This window comes from Oryctolagus cuniculus, chromosome 10 (genome assembly GCF_051225735.1).
Source record: "Oryctolagus cuniculus isolate XC-2025 breed Fujian yellow rabbit chromosome 10, ASM5122573v1, whole genome shotgun sequence".
Lineage (NCBI taxonomy): Eukaryota > Metazoa > Chordata > Mammalia > Lagomorpha > Leporidae > Oryctolagus > Oryctolagus cuniculus.
Window position 1 is genome coordinate 56,109,150 of NC_142876.1, and position 12,196 is coordinate 56,121,345.

The following is a 12,196-nucleotide window of genomic DNA, read 5'->3' on the forward strand; positions in this document are numbered from 1 at the left end:
TTATTTATTTACTTATATGACAGAGTTATGGTGGGGGTGGGGAGAGAGAGAGAATTTTCCACCTTCTGAGTCACTCCCTAGATGGCTGCAATGGCCAGCACTGAGTCAAGCAGGAGACAGGAGCTTCATCCTGGTCTCCCATGTGGGTGCAAGAGCCCAAACACTTGGGCCATCTTCTGCTTTTTCCAGATCATTTGCAGAAAGCTGTATCAGAAGTAGAGCAGCTGGGACATGAACTGGTGCTCATATGGGATGCTGGCATCATAGGTGGTGGCTTTACCTACTACACCACAACACCAGCCTCCCAACCCCATCTAAAAGCAGCATTTGAGAGAAGAACATTTCAGTAATGTTGGGTTTTTAAGATTTGGGCAATGTGGCAGGTAACATATTCATGAGACTATGTAGATTAAGTAATGCATATTGGAAATCACTATATGAAAGTTTGGGTTATTTCTGATATTCTAGAAAAAGTTATGGTGGACACCAGCAAATGGTCCCATTCTCTAGGGGACCAATTGTTAGATATTCCACTATAAAATGATAGCTCAATTAATAAATGTCCAAGGACAAAGCTCTTTTTATCAGACTTGGCACACTCTCATAATGTACTCTGTGTTCAGAGCACCCATTTTCTTTGGAAGAAATAGATTTGAATGTTACTAGCTTAGATAATGCAGGACAGCATAGTGAGGTAGTTAAATGGAGTCTTGGTTCAGATCTGCCTGGGTTCAGATCCCAGTACTGTCATGCACTACCTTTGTATCCACTGACAAATTACATCTCTCTGCACCTGTTTTCTCATCTGTAATAATACCTATACCTCATAAGGCTGTGAGGATTGCATGTAAAGTAAAGTATGTAAAGAATGTTGACTCGTAGCTGACCCTTAACGAATATTTAAAAACCTTTAGCTATAGAATCCTAAGGAGGACTATTATCTGGCTTAGGGAAGAGCCTCACCCTTTTAGCCTGGTCAGATGGAAATGAGATATTTAGTTCCCAAGCCCTATTACCAGGAAGAAACCATCCTAAGAGGACCCAAAAATAGAAATAAGCCTGGCCAGGCAGTGGTGATCCAGGAAGGGAAGGAAATGCCTTGCTGAGGTAGAGAGGCAGCTGGAGTCTACATCCTTCTGTGATAACGTGCCTCTGCCTGTGGGGCCAGCCAGTTACCAGCAGGGACTTGGGACACTAGGATAGCAACTGCTGTCGGTTGTGAGCACCCGGAATGTAGAACACCATAAAAAAATTATTTACTTGTTTGAAAGGCAGAGAGACAGAGACGACCAGGGAGAGATCTTCCGTCTGCTGGTTCATTCTCCAAATGCCCCCAGCAACCAGGGCTAGGCCAGGCCAAACACAGAAGCCTGGAACTCTGCCCAGGTCTCCCAAACACTTAAGCTGTTCTCCATTACTTTCCCAGGTGTATTAGCAGGGAGCTGGGTCAGCAGTGGAGCAGCCAGAACACAAACCGGCTCCCTTATGGGATACTGTGTCACAGGTGGCAACCTTACTTGCTACACCATAACATGAGCCCCTGAAAAGAATTCTTGATGTTGTTGTATAATAAGGATTTCAGTTTCTTCACATTAAGGATACCCTTGATTTTTTTCCCCTTGTGACCTCTTTTTGGAAATATTATATCTAAAACATAAACTGGGTTCATAAATATTAACTTGCTGCACTTGTTTTGAAACTCATAGGACCACTTAGAACTTAGTATCAGCTGGAGATAGTCAGTGTTGCTAGTTTACTTTGCTACAATAATTTAGCTTGGAGAGGAAGGATTGGAGGAGTACAACACAGTTGATAGGAGGAACAAGTTCCAGTGTTCTACACACAGGATTTACAATAACATATTTGTTTACAATAACTTATTCTATATTTTATAAAGAACTAGAAGGGAAGGATTCACAGGTGCCCCCTCCCAAAAGAAATGGTAGATGTTTAAGAAAGAAGACGGAAATGTTAATTACCTTGATTTGATCATTGTATATTGAATACAGTACTGAATTACCATATTGTATCCTATAAATATGTACAATCATTATGTCAATTTAAAAAAATTTTTTTCAAAGGCCAGCGCCGCGGCTCACTAGACTAATCCTCCACCTAGCGCGCCGGCACACCGGGTTCTAGTCCCAGTCGGGGCGTCGGATTCTGTTCCAGTTGCCCCTCTTCCAGGCCAGCTCTCTGCTGTGGCCAGGGAGTGCAGTGGAGGATGGCCCAAGTGCTTGGGCCCTGCACCCCATGGGAGACCAGGATAAGTACCTGGCTCCTGCCTTCAGATCAGCGCGGTGCGCCGGCCGCGGCGGCCATTGGAGGGTGAACCAACGGCAAAGGAAGACCTTTCTCTCAGTCTCTCTCTCTCTCACTGTCCACTCTGCCTGTCAAAAAAATAAAAATAAAATTTTTTTCAGATTTTATTTATTTGATAGATAGAGTTACAGAGAGAGGGAGAGACAGAGAGAAAGGTCTTCCATCTTCTGGTTCACTCCCCAAATGGCCACAATGGCTGGAGCTGGGCCATTCTGAATCCTGGAGCCAAGAGCTTCTTCTTAGTTTCCCACGTAGGTGCAGGGGCCTGAGCACCTGGATCATCTTCCACTGCTTTCCCAGGCCATAGCAGAGAGCTGCATCAGAAGAGGAGCAGCCAGGAAAGCTGAGGCTTAGCCCACTATGCCACAACATGGGCCCCTAATTTAAAAATTTTTAAACTTACTTTTATTGAGTACCTGCCTCATAATGGACCCTGAGGTGCTGTTATTGCTATCTCATTTAATATTTACCCAATTCCAACATTTTTATTATCAGCTCCATTTTACCAACCAGAAAGGACAACTGCAGTGTTAGTAATTTGACCAAAATCAAACAGCTAGTGATGGGTGACAGGGTTAAGTTTCGATTGCACAGCTTCACTACGGATAGGTTTATGATTTCTTTAGGCTTTTTGAAATTTTGATAGTTCTTTTTTTTAAAAGATTTATTTATTTATTTGAAAATCAGAGTTACACAGAGAGAGTAGAGTTGGAGAGAGAGAGAGAAAGGGAGAGGGAGAGAGAGAGAGAGAGGTCTTCCATCCGATGATTCACTCCCCAGTTGGCCACAACGGCTGGAGCTGTGCCGATCTGAAGCCAGGAGCCAAGTGCTTCTTCCCGGTCTCCCATGTGGGTGCCGGGGCCCAAGGACTTGGACCATCTTCACTGCTCTCCTAGACCATAGCAGATTGCTAAATCAGAAGTGGAGCAGCCAGGTCTCAAACCAGTGCCCATATGGGATGCTGGCGCTTCAAGCCAGGGCGTTAACCCACTGCGCCACAGCACCGGCCCCAAAATTTTGATAGTTCTTGAAGACCATTCTTTTCACTTTTTTCACTCCCTTGGATGTGTTGGGCTCTTAGCGTGGAAGCAGCCAGCTCCTAAACCTCCATGATTGTTGCCTGCCTGGATGATGTACACCTGTACTGTTGTCAGGACTCAGTTGCGTCAGGGGAACTCAAGACTTGACAGGCAAACATGTCATGTTTCCTACTCAGGGAATAGCTTTTGTGGGGAAAGAGTTGAAACAAGGCAGCAAGGTTACTGAATTATGAATTGACTTTCACTGTTCTCCATTTCCGTGTAATAGTCACAGGCTGGGTTGGTAGCACAGTCAGTAATATATTCTTGTTCATTATTGTGTTTGATTTCTGAAACTTCACCTTCTAGAAAAAGGTACATGAATTATGTTCATTTGTTTTATTGTCTTATGACCTTAGTTGGATTGGAAATAGATATAATCATGTATATTCTGTAGTTGTTAAAATTAGTGTTATATAAATGTAGGATAGTTAAATTCATGTGATTGTGGATGTTCTTTTTCTCCATTTGATTCTGTGAACTTTTGCTTCTGTGTGTGGAAGCTCTGCTATGAGTCACATACATGTGTATGATTAGTAGTGCTCCCATGAATAATGTCCTTATCTCTGGTCCCGACGTCTGCCTCACCCGATGTCAGTGTGGCCGCTCCAGCCTTTGCTTGGTTACTGTTTGCATGATTCACCTTGCTTCACGCTTTACCTTCCCAAGTATGTCTATCTTTACTCTATATCTCTATCTTAAATAAATATATATGATGTATTTACATTATCTATATATGTATTTCTTGAGGACATATAGGTTGATCTTGTTTTTATCTTCTCTGACAATCTCTGCCTTTTAGCTGGACTTTTTTCTTTTTAAGATTTATTTATTTACTTGAAAGTCAGAGTTACACAGAGAGGAGAGCCAGAGAGAGGGAGAGTGAGAGGGAGAGAGGTCTTCCATCTGTTGGTTCACTCCACAATTGTCCACAGCAGCCGAAGCTGTGCCAATCCGAAGCCAGGAGCCAGGAGCTTCTTCCAGGTCTCCCACGTGGGTGCAGGGGCCCAAGGACTTGGGCCATCTTCTGATCCCTTCCCAGGCCATGGCAGAGAGCTGGATTGGGAGTGAAGCAGCCAGGACTCAACCCAGTGCCCATATGGATGCCGGCACTGCAGGTGGCGGCTTTGCCCACTATGCCACAGTGCTGGCCCCTCTTTTGATATTCATCAGCAGATCACTGAGAGTCTTTTTTTCAACTTTTTGCCTCTTTACTACTTACATTGTAGCTGCAGTTTGCAAATTAAGCAAAATTTTTATTCCAGATATTATTGTATTGTTGTATAATTAAAATTTTTTTTGTTTATTTAATTAATTTATTTGAAAGGTAGGCAGGCAGACAGAGATCTTCCATCTACTGGTTCACTCCTACAAAGGCCTATAATAGCCAGAGATGGGTTAGACTGAAACCAGGAGCCTGGAACTCAATCTAGGTTTGCCATGTGGCTGGCAGGGACCCAAGTGCTTGAGCCAAGACCTGCTGCCTCCAAAGGTCTGCCTTAGCAGGAAGCTGGAATCAGAAGCAGAAGCAGAATCGAACCCAGGCTCTCTAATTAGGATACAGGCATGCCAAGCAGCTTTTTATCTCTCTGGCAAAAGCCTACCTCTAATTTCCATTTTTAAATAAATTATTTTCCTCTGATGAGATTTTCTATTTTCTTATTTTTTTTACAAGCTTTTTCCCTCCTTTATATCCATGGGTATAGTTATAATTGTTACTTTAAATCCTCACCTGTGCTGATTTTAACATTTGGAACATCTCAGTATTGGGTGTTTTATCACTGATAAGATATGAGTCATGTTTTCCTGTTTTTTTCATGGAGTAGTAATTTTGGATTGTGTTTTAGTTTTTGTTTTTGTTTTGTTTTGTTTTGTTTTGTTTTGAAAGGCAGAGTTACAGAGAGAGAGAAAGAGACAGAGACAGAGACAGAGAGATTTTTCACCTGTTGGTTCACTCCCCCAAATGGCTGCAATAGCTAGAGCTGGGCCAGACCAAAGTCAGGAGCCAGTAGCTTCTTCTGGGTCTCCCACTTGGGTACAGGGACCCAATCACTTGGGCCATCTTCCTCTGCTTTCCCAGGTGCATTAGCATGGAACTAGCTCATAAGTGGAACAGCCAGGACTTGTACCAGTGCCCATATCGGATGCCGGCATTGCAGAAAGTAGTTTTACCCAGTATGCCTCAATGCCAGCCCCTGGATTGTGTTTTACACAATTTGAATAATCAATTGAAAGACTTTAGATTCTGTTGTATTTTTTGCATAGCACATTATTATTGTAAATTCGTTTATTTCTTTTTATCAGGCAAATAACTTGCCTAAATTCAGACTTCAAACTCTGTTTCCTTTGTAATAAACATCAGTTCAAACCTCTGTCTAGTTTTTCAGTCTTAATTGGGCTGCATGGAGTCCACCTTACCTGTGTACCAATAAGCAGTCAGCCAGAGATTTAGGCCTAATTTTTATACAATATTTAGGACTCTTCCTCTGTGTCTCCGTTCAGAGATTCCACACTCATTCTCCAACTCCAAACTCCATACTCCATCTTCTGGTTTTCCAAGCCTGTGAGATTGGACACTTCTGCCTAACTTCTATTTACGATAGAGTAATACCAACTCCTGCCTCCCCTGAGGCAAAAATAAAAATAAATAAATAAAAGCTCCAAAAATACATCCAGTGCCATTTTCTTCTTTATAATGACAACTTCTGTCAGTTTTTGCCTGTTTCTTTTTGGTTGTTCTCTATTGCCTTTATATTTTATCAGGAGTTTAGTTATTTCTCTATGGACGACTTGGTCCAGTAGGATCTATCCTGGCATTGCTGGCAACAGAACATCCTTGTCATCTTTTCTTTTTTAAGATTTATTTATTTACTAATTTGAAAGGCAGATTTACAGAGAGAGAGAGAGATCTTCCATCTGCTGGTTCACTCCCCAAATGGCCGCAAAGGCCAGGCTGGGCCAAGCCAAAGCCAGGAACCTGGAATGCCATCCAGGTCTCCCACATGTGTGGCAGGGGCCCAGGTACTTGGGTCATCTTTTTTGCTGCTTTCTCAGATGCATTAGCTGGGAGCTGGGTGGACACCTGGGACTCAAACCAGTGGATGCCAGCATCACAGATGGTGGCTTTACCCACCATGCCCCAACACCAGCTCTCTTGCCATCTTTTCTTAACTTGGCACTCAAAGCCCTGTCCCTATTTTGGTCAGACCCTGGCTTTCCATCCTTTTCTTTCTTTTTTTTTTTATTTTATTTGTTTATTTGAAAGAATGAGAGAGAGAGAGAGAGAGAGAGAGAGAGAGAGAGAGAGAGAGATCTTCCATCACTGGTTCATTCCCCAAATGGCCAAAGCCAGGAGTCAGGATTTTCATTCAGGCTTCCCACATGAACACAGGGGCCCAAGCTCTTAGGCCATCTTCCTCTGCTTTCCCTGGTGCTTTAGCAGGGAGCTGGACCTGAAGTAGAACAGTCAGGACTCGAACTGGTACTCATATGAGATACCAGCACATCCATCCTATTTTCTATCATTATGCTGTGTGTACCGACCTTTCTGCTCCTTGCATCCCTGAGAACATTTTGTATTCCTGTCTTATATTTTTGCTGCCTTCATCATGAATCCTTCACTTCTCTTTTGCCAAAATCTTTACCAGTGTAAAGATCTGTCTACTTTTTCCATGAAGGCTTTCCTAATTAATTTCACCTATCCTGATTTCATAGGGCTTTATTGTCTGTACCACTTATTGGACATTGTACCCCATGCACTTGTCATCTCTCAACTGAAAACATCGTGTACATCTTTGCAATCTAACTATGTGATAATGTTAGAGGCCAGGAACCTTATGTTCTTACTTTGTTTCTCTAAAGTTTCTCTAAAGACTGAACTCAGTTTTTAGTTCAGTAAATATCTTGCTTAATAAATTTTTAAATGAGAGACCATGTCATTCCAGTATTAATATTCATGTACACACTAAAGCATATTATTATTATTATCTGATAAAAAGTAAAGTATGACTAGTGATCCCTGAATATTCCTCTAATTCTACCCCTTGATGGTTATTATTTATATTCTTAGATTCAAAGACTTAGGAAATCCCAAAAATATTTAAGTTGTCTGATAAAATCCCCTTATCTTACTGATTTGGAAAGCAGTCCTAGTGATATATTCTATTTCCACGTGCTCCTCACTGGTTTGCTTGAGTGACGAAGCTGAGTCTGCCCCTGCTCAGGGAGAAGGAGAGGTCACAACATGTGCTCTGGCCAGCCCCTGGGCTCGAGCAAATTCAAGGCTCTCTGGTCCATCTCACAGTAACAGCACCTCTCATTCAAAGAGCATTTTCGCCCCCAGCAAACATTTGGCAACACCTGGATGCATTCTTGATTGTCATACCTGGGGCAGGTTCTGCTGGCATCCAAAGAAGTATTGTGTCTGCAGTGCCCACAGGGATAACGATTGAGAAACTGTGCTGCCATGAGCTCTCTGACTTTCCTTTAACCTTTATTAAAGGAGCCTCGCCTGCTTGCCCTGGTTAGCAAGTTCTGTCCTTACAGGAAGCTCTTCACGCCAGATTTATTCTTTATTTGCTATTTCTTTTCTTTATTTGTATTCCCCTAGTTTTGGGGGGAAAATTAAGGGGTAGGTATTTGGTGCAGCAGTGAAGACACAGCTTGGGACAGCTGCATCCTATGTTGGAGTGCCTGGATTGGAGTTCCAGCTCCACTCAGATTCCATCTTCCTACTCCTGGGCACCCAGGAGGCAGCAGGTGATGCCTCAAGAATTTAGGTCCCTGCCACCTACATGGGAGACTTGAATTGAGTTCTGGGTTCCTAGTTTCTTCCTCAACCAGCCCTGGCTGTTGCAAATATTTGAGGAGTGAACTAGTGGGTAAAGGATTTCTCTCTCTCTCTCTCTCTCTCTCTCTCTCTCTCTCTCTCTCCACACACACACACACAAATCCCTCTTTCAAATGAAAATAAATAAAAATCTTTAAAATGAGAAAGACAAAAATTTAAATAAACTGTTTTTGCAGGTTAGTTCTTTTAAGTCACATGCTTGAACATTGTTTGGGATAAGCTGTAAAGGCTGTTTGGCGAGAGCTGTCACAGAAATGAACAGAGACTCACCCATGCCTTGGAAATAGTGGTTTCTAAACCAGCTCTTTTTGAATCGTGTGTCAAGTGTTCTCTGATGATTACTAGGGTAGAAAAGGGATTAAACATGAGAAGTTAGTTGCTTATCACAGCTGATGGGGGAGGAGAAGGGGACAGAAAGACAGTCTTCATTCTTCCTGTCTTTCTGCCCCATATCCAAGTAGACAGCAATGACTGCTGCTGATTGAACATTGCTGGGAACCAACACTTGGGAAGAGGTCAGCTCAATTCCTCCTCTAGCAAGAGACACCAGAGCCGTGATCCACTTTCCAAAGGTAGCTGTAAGAAAGTGCAGATATCCCAGTCTGCAGTTTGGAAGGAGGGCCCAGGTGTGCAGGCTGCTGTGTCATGAGTTTGTTGAGATCGTCTTTTCCTTTCCCCTCACTAACCCTGTTGCCTTCTCTCAATGGCAGTCACATGGGGACATCTTGGCTCCAGAAGCTATTTTAAGTCTTATTTAATATTTTAGTTCTCTGGAAGACTAAGAGCTTCAAGGTTCAAGGCCACAGTTGCCTTCAGCACCCATCCCTATGGGACTTAAGTGATTATGCAAGTAATATGAGTGGCCAACCTGAATTTGATTCATATCTAGTCTATCTTGCCATTCTTTTTATTTTTTCAATTTTTTGCAATAACATACTTCTTTGTAAGATTTATTTTTATTTATTTGAAAGACAGAGTTACAGAGAGAGGTAGAGACACACAGATCTTTCATCAGCTGGTTCGCTTCCCAAATGGCCATAATGGCCAGAGCTGAGCCAATCCAAAGTCAGGAACCAGGAGCTTCTTCTGGGTCTCCCACATGGATGCAGCGGCCCAAGCACTTGGGCCATCTTCCAGTGCTTTTCCAGGCCATAGCAGAGAGCTGGATTGGAAGAGGAGCAGCCGGGACTAGAACCAGCACCCATATGAAATGCCGGTGCTTTAGGCCAGGGCTTTAACCCACTGTATCCCAGGGCCAGCCCCCTTCCCCTTCTTTTTTAGCAAGAAAATGTGAAATAGTAATGGCAAACTCTAACTTTTCTGCATGTACTTAGAGTATATTTAACATCTCTCAGAGGTAAGTCAATAAAATGTCATATTTCAAGCTTTTTCTCATTTTGGATTTCTGGGATCTTTTTAAAAAATACTTTTTTTCAGGGCTGGCGCTGTGGCGCAGCAGGTTAATGCCCTGGCCTGCAGTGCCAGCATCCCATATGGGCACTGGTTCTAGTCTTGGCTGCCCCTGTTCTGATCCAGCTCTCTGCTGTGACCTGGAATAGCAATAGAAGATGGCCCAACTCCTTGGGCCCCTGCACCTGCATGGGAGACCCAAAGAAGCTCCTGGCTCCTGGCTTCAGATGGGCGCAGCTCTGGCCATCGCGGCCAATTGGGGAGTAAACCATAGGATGGAAGACCTCTCTCTCTCTCTCTCTTTGCCTCTCTCTCTCTTTGTAACTCTGACTTTTAAATAAATAAATAAATATTTTTAAAAAATACTTTTCTTCTTTCAGTTGGGCCAAATAGAATTCTCTATGTAGAAACATACTCTGAAGGGCAGGGTTTGGCACAGCATAGAGGTTAAGATGACCCTTGGGATGCCTGCATCCCATATCAGAGTGCCTAAAGTTCAAGTCCCAGCTTTACATCCGATTCCATCTTTGTGTTAATATGTACTGAGAGGCATCAGATGATGGCTCAAGTTCTTGGGGGCCTGACACCTGTTTAGGAGACCCAAATTAAGTCCTAGGCTCCTGGCTTCAGCCTGGTCCAGCCCCAATTGTTGTGGAATTGGGGAGTAAATCAGCAGATGGGAAGATCTCTCTGTGTCTCTGTCTCCCTACCTTTCAAATAAAAAAATTACCCTGAATACCACGTTTAATAAATGGTGTGCCTTAAAATTAAACCTCAGGGTTTATATTGTCAAGGTGCAGTGGGTTAAAGCTATATCCCATTTTCGGAGTGCCTGATTCAAGTCCCAGCTACTCTGCTTCCAATCCAGTTCCCTGTTAATGCAAATAGAAGATAGTAGAGTATGGCCCAAATACTTGAGCCCCTGCTATCCACATGGGAAGACCCAGATGGAGTTCCTGGCTCCTGGCTTCTACTTGGCCCCAGCCTTGTCTATTGCAGCCATTTAGGGACATTTAATGAACTAGCAATGGAAGATTCTCATTCTCTCTCTCTCACTCTCTCTCCCTCTCTTTCTCTTCCTTTCCCCTGCCCTGCTCCATAACTGCCTTTTAAATAAATAAATCTTTATAAAAACAAAAATCTAAGGGCCAGCACTGTGGTATAGTGAATAAAGCCACGGCCTACATTGCTGGCATCCCATATGGCTGCTCTGCTTCCAATCCAGCTCCCTGCTAGTGCCCCTGGGAAGGCAGCGGAGGACAGTCCAAGTGCTTGGGCACCTGCACCCATGTGAGAGACCCAGAAGAAGCTCCTGGTTCCTGACTCTTGCAGCCATAGCACCAGCCCTCAATAAATAAATCCTTTAAAAAAATCTAATTTCCCTAAGAGGAGAGTCAGAATTGAGTGTGCTTTGCAAAGTAGAATTCATTAGTGCATAGAGCCTGTACAATGGTCAGGAACACCCTGAAAGAAGAGAAATTGCATCTTAAATGGCCTTGATTGATTGGATAAGTAAACAGACAAAATGAGTTTTAATTTACATGAGTATAGATTCATTAAATCAGAGGCTGTGTAGATGCAAGTCAAGATTTTGTCTGAGGATTACAAAAAATGTACATCCAGGGTTATGTTTGACTGAAAGTTAATTGAGAGTTAAATATGTTTGAAAAGCAGAATGACTTTTTTTTTTTTTTTTTTTGACAGGCAGAGTGGACAGTGAGAGAGAGAGAAAGAGAGAAAGGTCTTCCTTTGCCGTTGGTTCACCCTCCAATGGCCGCCGCTGCAGCCGGCGCACCGCGCTGATCCGATGGCAGGAGCCAGGAGCCAGGTGCTTTTCCTGGTCTCCCATGGGGTGCAGGGCCCAAGCACCTGGGCCATCCTCCACTGCACTCCCTGGCCATAGCAGAGAGCTGGCCTGGAAGAGGGGCAACCGGGACAGAATCCGGCGCCCCAACCGGGACTAGAACCCGGTGTGCTGGCGCCGCAAGGTGGAGGATTAGCCTATTGAGCCACGGCGCCAGCTTCAGAATGACTTTTTGAAGATACCATGGCACTCTGATAGCTACTACTAATAGCTGACTTTATCTTGTGCTTGTACTGAGCCAACAGTGCAATATAGTAAGGCTTTACCAAGGTGATGCAAACAGGATCCTAGGAAACACAAGGTTCGTCTTTCTTCCTGAAGTCAACTGAACTCCATTCAGTAAAATGGGGGGGGGGGGTCCCCCAGCTGAGGTGCCTGGGTCCTTATAGCTCTACCTGTACCATTTCCACCTCATGTAAAATTCCAGTCTTTGTTTGCTGAGCTTTGAAGGAACAAGAGCTATTTCTTAGGGCATAAGTAGATATTGATTAATGTTTCAAATATAATGGGTAGAAGACATCATTTTTTCTTTATTTTGAGTAAAATATTTGAATTTTACTTGATTTAAAATGTTTTACTAGCATTTATTAGAGGCCCACCTACATGCAAAAGGAGTTGTAAGAATTCTTGATTGGTAGAAAAAATTAACAGTATCTAAATATGCAATTGTCT

General features: G+C 43.3%; 1 protein-coding gene across 3 annotated transcripts in view; it reads left to right on the top strand.

Moving 5' to 3' along the window:
* Positions 1-12,196, top strand: part of ABHD3 (abhydrolase domain containing 3, phospholipase) — a 93,108-nt gene that overhangs the window by 45,588 nt on the left and 35,324 nt on the right. The window lies entirely within an intron of this gene.